The sequence below is a fragment of the Rutidosis leptorrhynchoides genome, chromosome 9 (genome assembly GCF_046630445.1).
Source record: "Rutidosis leptorrhynchoides isolate AG116_Rl617_1_P2 chromosome 9, CSIRO_AGI_Rlap_v1, whole genome shotgun sequence".
Taxonomy (NCBI): Eukaryota; Viridiplantae; Streptophyta; class Magnoliopsida; order Asterales; family Asteraceae; genus Rutidosis; species Rutidosis leptorrhynchoides.
Window position 1 is genome coordinate 20,261,852 of NC_092341.1, and position 9,538 is coordinate 20,271,389.

The 9,538-nt window shown below is 32.5% G+C and overlaps 1 long non-coding RNA gene across 3 annotated transcripts; it reads right to left on the minus strand.

Annotated features, from left to right (window-relative positions):
- Window positions 1-5,209: 5,209 nt before the first annotated feature.
- Window positions 5,210-8,427, minus strand: LOC139866754 (uncharacterized). 3 transcript variants are annotated; one of them, XR_011765607.1, is made up of 6 exons: window positions 8,165-8,427; window positions 7,717-7,824; window positions 6,686-6,861; window positions 6,207-6,252; window positions 5,554-5,740; window positions 5,210-5,468 (listed from the first exon to the last, which is right to left on the minus strand). It is a non-coding gene; the product is annotated as an uncharacterized lncRNA (long non-coding RNA). The 3 variants fall into 3 exon arrangements; XR_011765606.1 differs by lacking the exons at window positions 7,717-7,824; window positions 8,165-8,427 and adding an exon at window positions 6,973-7,153 and having other exon boundaries at window positions 5,211-5,468; XR_011765605.1 differs by lacking the exons at window positions 7,717-7,824; window positions 8,165-8,427 and having other exon boundaries at window positions 5,213-5,468; window positions 6,686-7,149.
- Between the last annotated feature and the right edge of the window lie 1,111 nt (window positions 8,428-9,538).

Consider the following 9,538-nt stretch of genomic DNA (forward strand, 5'->3'; position numbering starts at 1 on the left):
TCAGAATTCTTGGTGTTATAGTTGCAGATCATCTCATAGTGGTCCTTGTTCGGATTCAACCAAAAGATGTTTGAGATGTGGTATTGTGGGACACGAGATTCGGATGTGTTCGTTCCAAGAGGATGTATGTTGGAGATGTCATCAAGTGGGGCATAGGTCAGCTCAGTGTCCGTATGTAAGAGGATCGAGTTCTGGGGCGGGGCCAGGAGCGCAGTCGGGATCAGTAGGTGGATCTTCTGGTTCTCCAGTTGGGCAGAAAAGAAAGAATCCACCTACAGAAACAGCAAGAGCTTATCAGATGGTTGCAGATGCAGATGTTGAATATGATGTGAATACAGGTATGCTTCAAAATCCTCGTATTGTTTAGTTATATACATGTATATGATTGGGTGTATATATATGTGTGGTAGATTAGTAGATCTTGATAGTAGTGTAAGATTTATTTTGTTGCATTATGTTGTTTATGTTTTGGTTGCGACCCTTCTGTGCCATGTGGGGTAAGGGTGACCCTTAGGTTGACTTTTTAGGATTGAGAACCGTGACTTGGATAGAGATGCGTTGATTATGTTTGTGTAGTGGACTTTTGGACGACATAAAGTTGTTGGATAGTGGCATGAGTATGATTGTTATGACGGTATTTTCTAAGCTTGTTGGATGTATGATCTAGTTGATAGATTATATTTGGATGATTGATAGACAAGGTTTGAGTAACTATGATTGGACAGATGTTGTGATTGATTAGTCATAAAGTAGTTAAATTAATTACCGATGCTTATTGAGGAAATTGATTGGACATAAGTTAGTGAATGAGACAAGTAGAATTTTTTCGTTACGAGCAACTCAGAATGAAGGTATGATTTAGGATAATATGCTTGTGTCTGGCCAACAGAAGTATATTGTGATAAATCATACGGAATTTCTGGGAAGCTGAAGGAAAATTAGGCGGCCTGTGCTATATTGGATTGTGATGTGACTGGATATGAGACGAATAACCTGTGAAGTTCTGTTGACTTACGAGACAATTTCGTGGACCTAGGTATAGATTTTAGCATGACGACTAATTCTATTGCCTAAGCTTTGGATAATTGGGAAAAGTGGACTGTATAAAGAGTTGAATTGGATGACAGATCTTGAAATTTATGATACGGAATGGCTAAGAAACACGAATTTGACTCTGATTATTTGACTTGATAGTGTAATTTGTGGGCTTAAGTGGATTAACGGACGTTGATCGATGAAGATTGTGACAAGTTATTTGGTATCGGGAGTGTATTGATGTCAGGAATCTCATTTCCTATGCAATTGTGGTGGATATTGTCGATATCGGGGATAAGATCGATAAAGTTAACCGTGTATTTTGGCGGTGCGAGTAACAATTTTTGGGTTTGTTGACCATAGTTGACCCGATTCCGAGGACGGAATCTCTTTTAAGGAGGGTAGATTTCTAACACCCGCGTTTTGGGTCTAGATGAAATGACCATTGTACCCTGGGAAATGACGTAATTAGTGATTTTTATAATTATATGTTTATAATTATTTGGTTGTTTAGTTGAGACCAGTTTGTGACAAGGGTAACAGAATAGGTTCGTTTGTTTAATTTGGACTCCGTTAGGGCAGTCAAATTAAGTACGGAAGATATCAGATAACTGGTAAATACCCGTGTGTTATGGGGTATGGTTTTATAACCCAATATAAATAGCTTGAATCTGAATTATTCCATCATTTTCCCCAAATTAGAAATATTACTCCGTTACCTAACTCCTTCACTCTTGAAATCCTAATTGATCTAAACTTGAAATTGGATTAAGAGACTTTAGAGACTGATTTCTAGCATCATTGTGAGCATTATCTCAGGTTTGTCTTGTTGAATCCATGCTTTGATTGTTAGAAATTGAGTTTTTGTGTTCTTGAATAAAAAGTGTGAATATGAGCTTGAATCTTCATGAAATATGTTTATTATGCTTAATTGATGTTAGAAATAGGTTGTATATATGTTTAGTAACTTTCTTGTGCTTAAAATTTGGTCAAAAACACTTAGAAATCGAGTTTTTGGGGAAGAAATCACAAAATCAGCGAAATTGGTTCGAAACCCAGTTGCTACAGTACCCGAGTTGCTACAGTACCCCCGAGTTGCTACAGTACTGAGTTGCTACAGTGTCACTGTTTGCTACAGTTTCACTATTTGCTACAGTGCCCGAGTTGCTACAGTACCGAGTTGCTACAGTGTCGCTATTTGCTACAGTGTCACTATTTTGCTACAGTGCCTTTTATGAAAATTGAAACGGGCGTAACTTTCAAAACGTAACTCCGTTTTTGATGAATAAACTATCGTTAGAATCATAATAAAGAATACTTTTCAATAGTGAACTTTTAAGAAACTAGATCAAACTGTTTTTGGGTCGGAAAAAGGAGTTTTAGTGTGTATGTCGTGTTTTGCACGCACCTGTATGCCATTATTGAATGGAGTCATGATGTAGACTCATAAAATTATGAATATATGGTGTTATGACCTAGTTTATAGTATGATTTGATTATACTATTGATTGAGATATGTATATTGACTTCGTTGTGTTGTTCTCATGTGATAAGAACAAGGAAGAAGCTCAGAAGTAAGATAACTGAGCTGTAGCTGGTAATCGGTGAGTGGGATTATCTCCGAGTGTAGTATAGAGTAGCAAGTTGTGCTACTATGTTATACTGTTATAGTTGCTATGCTTAGTAGATATGTTGTAATAATGATCATCGTAGAGTTGCCATGCTAGTCGTAGGAACAGTTGTTCGTAGTGGTAGTTGCTTAACAGTTGTGTGCACAAGTTGTAGTTGCCTGTTGGAACCTATTGTTGTTAGGTTCAGCTCAGAGAGGTCAACCTTGTTGTGGTTGGGTCCAGTTGGCTACTGTTTGTTGAGTATAGTGCTGAATGACGCATCACCTGCGTGTGGATTTACTATACTGGGGATTCAGTAGTAAGGACTTTCGGTAGACGTTAGACTGATCAGCTAGTGGTCGTGTGCTCGTACAAGCCGCCGAGTCTCTAGTTGGAGCATAGTTGCTAGTTGATTGTTGCCAGTTGATAGTTGCTAGTTATTAGTTGTCAGTTGCCTGTTATGGATTGTTGTAGTTGCTGTAGTTGTACAAGTTGGTACTGTATGCTAGATCTGTTAGATGATTCCATTCACTTAGCCTCGTGCTAACCCCCCTCACCTCCTCCCTTGCAGGTTTCGATCTTAGTGCTGGTAGGGACGGGAGTTGGGTTGACGATATGTTTGACAAGACGAACTCTGATGTCTTAACTTTTATAAATATGTAACTAGTTGTTTAACGTAACACCGGTTGTTTGTAATAAGTAACTAGCTAATGATTTGTGATAATCATGTTCGTAATTAACTAAGGGTATTTATGTGAATTAAGACTTCCGCTGTGATTTAAAAAAAAAAACAGGGTGTTACAATTAAAACCATAAACAGATAACTGTAGACCATAAACCGCCTAAAGCCGAAACCATATGAGCACCCAACATGGAAACTCACAAACCGTCCATGTTAAAGTTCCTAAATTTGGCGCCGTGAACCTTTTTAACCATAGTCTTAGGTTTTGGAGTTGACTTAGAATTTATTAGTTTGTCTTCAACCAGGGCCGTCCCGTTAAAATTATGGGTCATGTTCAACAAATACAAAGTAGACTTTTCGTATAACAAGTTTTATATATATATATATATATATATATATATATATATATATATATATATATATATATATATATAATAAATTCAATAATACTAATAAAATCATGATTACTAGCATCTTTTAAAATAGTAGTTGTAAAAACTTAATATCAAACTATTAATGGCCGCACTGGACCACTATATATAATATATATTGGATTTTTCTTGGGCCTCTTTAAATTATGGGCCCTGTGCCATGGCACATTTAGAACATCCTCAAATCCGCCTCTGCCTTCAACCTTAGAACCTTCAAAGCCTTTCATGACCGACTCGAAAAAACAGGCGTATTTACCCGTGGGCGTACCAACATCATCAATATCACACCCGGTCGAAACTCCTTGACGATTACCAACAAGACCACAATTAAACAAAGATTGAGACGCCTCACCAAATGTGAGATTTTCCTCGAGGTCCTACGTCAATACACAAATAAGCTATTGTACAAATGATAGTTTTTTTATTTGATCACCTTTTAGTTGTAGAATGATATATATCCTATTTGGACCTTTTTTAATGACAACCTTAAGGGTGGTCAATAAAAAATTGAGATACGCATAATTTATTTCTACATTCTAAGCAATCGTAAACTTTCTAGAAATAACTACCATTAACCCGTCAAATGTACTAATTCTTTTTGCATAATAATTTTTTAAAGACAACTCTTAGGGTTGTTATTAGAAATTTCGTATCTATTTTTTGTTTCATGAGTTAACTTTAATTGAGCGTTTCTCAAATTCGATTGCGGTTCTTGATTTGGTATAATTCTATGTCGAGTAGAAACAAACAAAATTTCATTGCTGGTAAACCTCAAATTGGTTGTATTTTTGTTAAGTCTAGATATCGCACTACATAAACATATAACAACCCAGGTAGAAGTTTTATATGTTGATTGAATTCATTCATAAGATTTACACTTGAAATGTAACTTGGTTAATTGGTTTATCTTTGATTGTTTATTAAGCTAGATCTAATAACCGATTGCATTTTCAAATGTGGGTGTGACATAAAATGATGTACGGAGTAAACAATTAAAAGAAAATGACCCATCTAACAGAATAAAAAAAAAAATAGGATATCATTATACAATTGGGTGATGATATGTACACAACCATCTTGCTTTACAGTACAATACAACACTATAAAGTAAGATGATTGTGTACATAACAAAAATGAGTTGTGTACATATCACTCCCTAAACAATTAAACAAAGTACGGAGTAACATTTTTGTAAATCTGAGTAACTCATATGTACAAACTGATGATGTGGATATGAATAAAATTTTAAGTTACATTATACACAACTAGTGAAGAGACCCGTGAAATCACGGAATTGTAAAGGAAAATTGTTAAAAATAATATGTTATAGTTGACAAATGTAATTCAACCAAAATGTGAATCTTATATAACCAACAAAGTTTGTAATTAATCTTCTTAGCGCTTTGTTATGGAGTGTTTTTTGTATGCAAAACTGATATTCAACTCTGAAAGTCAAAGACACTTTTCAAATTACATTCTTTGATTCATTGGTGCTAAAGTACATAACCTGAGACATAAAGTATGAAATCAGATTTACACCAACTATGCCATACCAATCCAACACTTCACAGCACGTCTAAACAAAATACAAATTTTAACATACCCTTTCATTCAAAATTACTGTATGCTCCAACATTGACAATCAAAATTCAAGCGTTATATACCAGATTTTCTTCAAACCAATTTGAACGCCAGTTACAGTATTAAAACCTACAAACATCAATCACACAAAATATATTCAAAACTCAAGTAAAGAAATTCAAAGTAACCAATGCTTGATTGTAGTTCAACTTACTTAGATCTTCTATTCAAGAAGCCGCTAAAATAACCTCCTTGACCTACAAAAATTGAGAATATGTACCCGTATGTGGTGGATGTTGTAGTACAGACCACATGTAGATCTCATCTAGGCATTTCAAACCAATAATTTAGTTTCAAGTTTTAAAGCATATCTAGGCATTTCAAACCAATACTTTGATTCCCTACAAAAATCAACAACAAAGATTAATAAAGCAGAGGACAATATCATTATCCTACTAAAAATTATCATTATCATTCAATTCACAACCCTACCATTTCTTCCAACCAAAGCATAAAATGGGAATTGATAAAACTAAATCTAATTTAAACTAAATCCAAAAAATATTTAGAAAATTAAAGAATATTTTTGACCTATTTGAGCTTTTAGAATCCATAAGGATTAGTCAACTTCAAAAGCTTCATATGACTAATACAGACTCATAACAAATGATCAATTTGAAAAGCAATGTTAGAAGTAATATTTAATGGCCTAGATCTTGACCTATTTTAAGAATATAACTTAAAATTCATATCTTTTGTTCCATTCCGTTGACCCGAGATAATCACAAGCCTAAAGTTGTAAAAGAAATAAATTAAAACGAATAAGTTTTAAGAATATAAGAACAAAGAGAGATACATGATTGTTACCTTCAACGTCTTATAATTAGTTTCCGATCATCTTCATCATCAATCTCTAAAACATAAACTTTTCATCAAGGTTCCATAATACATATAATCATGTATACAACTTTTCATCAAGGTTCCATAAAACTTTTCATTAAGGGTTTAAAATAGCTGAACATTATAATTATTAGTATAAATAAAACATATAACAAAACCTCCAATTAAATTAGATATGATAGAATGAAGCAATATACTCATGTATACAACCCATGTAATCTTACTGTCCTCAATTGGTGAAAGCTTATACTAAAAAATATCCAAGACCTACATGTTCTCAAAGGTTAATAAGCCCTTGACTTTTGAGATACTATTATAGTATTATGGCTCAAGTATAGTTCTTTTAAATAAATCAATTCAAGGATATAGTAAATAACCATAAATATAGTTTCATTGGTTTTTCCCGTAAAGAATCCAGAACACATTGGAATGGGTGGAAAACTTACTTGTGTATCATAATGTACGTTAAAAAGTAACGCTTCCAATAATAGATATCAGAACCATATATGCAGCAACTTTACAAACATGTTTGGATGTTTAGCAAGTGTAACTTCATGTTATATGGACAACACCAGTATTTTCTGGTCATGAATCATAGTTGCAGCCTCATTAATAGTTGATTCTGAAATTTGTAGATGTGGTATTAGTATCATATTTACAAATATCATATCAAATGATGTTAAAAATGTGTATTAAATTTCCAAAGTCAAGGTCAAATAGACTAATTTACAACCTAAGCATTAAAACTATGAATTTCCACACTCCAACTGATGTAATCAACTGTAGCCACATAATAAAAGTAACAGGTTAGTAGAAGCGAGCAAAATTAGATCATGAAATTTGTAAAAAACAACGATCAAATGAATTGCACAAACCTGCTCATGAAATTTGTGAAAGTACACATCTAGTTGTCAAGTACTTGTCATTTATAAATGTGACACTACATAATGAAAGTTAAGCAGAAAATATGTGACTTTCAAAAACTCAACATATCCAAATAGGATCTCTTCTAAGCATTTAAAACACTTCTTTATTCAAAATGCATACCCATAACTAGCTAATACCACTTAACCACCATTAACAGCTTGCAAATACCAAATAACCACCATTAACATAAAAAACATGATGCCTTGAACTTTTGAATATCTTACAATCACGCACCTTTAGATGAAATTGACTTGGTTTAATCAATGTACATACTCATACCTTGCATATACCCATTGCTAAGCATTTGAAGCAGTCCTAGGAAAGATATACATTTGCACTGCAAATGTATATCTTGAAGCAGTCCTTGGAAACATTTGCTTTTAATTGTATATTTAAAGTAGCCTTTGAAAACACATAAAACTAAAAACCAATTAAAATCATGAGAAATCAATTAAATAAATAATCATATTCGATGTTTAGAGCATATAAATCTTGAATAACATGAATACATTAATTGAAAAAGTTTAAGAGTTCATATTAAATAACTAACCACATTCGTTCTTGAACTTCTTTGAGACATTTTATCAAGCATGTGGTGTTCATAAGTAACAGTAGCATTATTCACTCCACTTTCAATTTATAATCTCGTAAACTTTATCTAAAAAGACACAAAGAGAATATGTCACAGCTATAAGAAATTAAACCTAGAAACGATTAGAAGAAAAAACCTTTAAAACGGTAGACATCGTATTCTTAAAGATTCTTAAACCTTGAATGTATGAGTAATTTCTTAGCATCTAGATTCGTATGAATACAATGAAAGACATGAATAAATATACATCTGTATTTGAATATTATGATACAGATAAGTGAAGAAGAGTTGCAAATTATGAGCAGAGCAGAGAAAAATCTTTTAAATCAAAATTTTAACCAATACATCAAAAGAAAACTAATAAAAGCAAATCAGTAGACAAAAAATTAAATTGGATTTGAGTTACCTTGTTGAAAATTTAAATTCCAAGAGAAGAAGATGTTGATGAATGATTTTGATATTTGAATCTAATTGGGAAAAGATCTTCATAATTACTCCGTATTTAGTAGTTCGAGACCAAAATCGTAGTACGGCGGTAATGGTGGCGGCTGTAGATGGCGGTGCGGTGGTGGTGCATGTAGATGATGGTGACCGAAGGTGAGCGGTGGCGAAGGTGGATGGTGAGGGAGCAATAGTAAGGGTTGTGTTCATGGTAGATGAATTGTAGAAGAAGAGAAAGAAAAGGGTGATTCTCACACACCACTTTTTGATCCTCTCACACCTAATTTACTATTATACCCTTAATTATAATTGGAATAATAATAATAATATAAGTTCAACTCTCAAGATTAATTTAAGGGTATAACTGTAAATTTATTAGACAAAAGTGTAGATGGATCAAAAAGTAGTGTATCACTATGCATATTTTAAAAGTTAACTACTGAAAAGATGATTTTAAGCTTGCAATATTTTATTGTCTCGAGATAATGGGAGGGTTTACGGATAAAAAGTAAGTTTAGGATAGTGCAATTTTTAAAAATAAACCAATCTGAGTTAGTCATGCACTTCAAAAGAAAGATGAGATGTTTATATATTTCATTTTCATTTAACTGTTATAAAAAGTAACTTATTTAATTGCAAAAAAATTTTAATTAAAAAATAATTAGATATATGACATCATCTACATTGTTTAATTTTTTTTTTTATTTTTGACTTTTTTTAACAAAGAAAAATGTTTTTTATGACATCATCTTTATAGCTAAATATAAGATAGAAATAGATAATTTGGATTTAGATTTAGATTTTAGATTAATTGAACAATATGGAAGTTTTATAACAAAATCAAACTTCCTAATAAAGTTTCTTTTTTTTTTTCTATTTTTTTATAATTAATTTCTGTGTTAACCTTGTATTCAGTTGTTGTAAACTTTCATTAGGTTGATTGATTTTTTTAGCACGTATGTTATAAGGGCTTGTATTTTATAATAAAAGTTTATCGTTTTTTTGGAAAAAAGTAATGTTTGTAATAGATATGGGTTGTGGTTTGTATATTATCGAATTTTGTCATATACCACCACTTACGTTTTAGTGAGGTTGTACATATGAATTAGCTTGTTGCTAGAGCCATCCCGTTAAAATTATGGGCCATGTTCAGCAAATACAAACAAGACCTTTTATATAATAAATTTTTATATATATATAACAATAAATTCAATAACACTAATAATATCATTAGTACCAACATCTTTCGATTTGTTCAGAATATATATGTTGGTTTATTCTTAGGCCCTTTTGGATTATGGGCCATGTGCAACAACATACTTAGCCCATGCTCAAATTC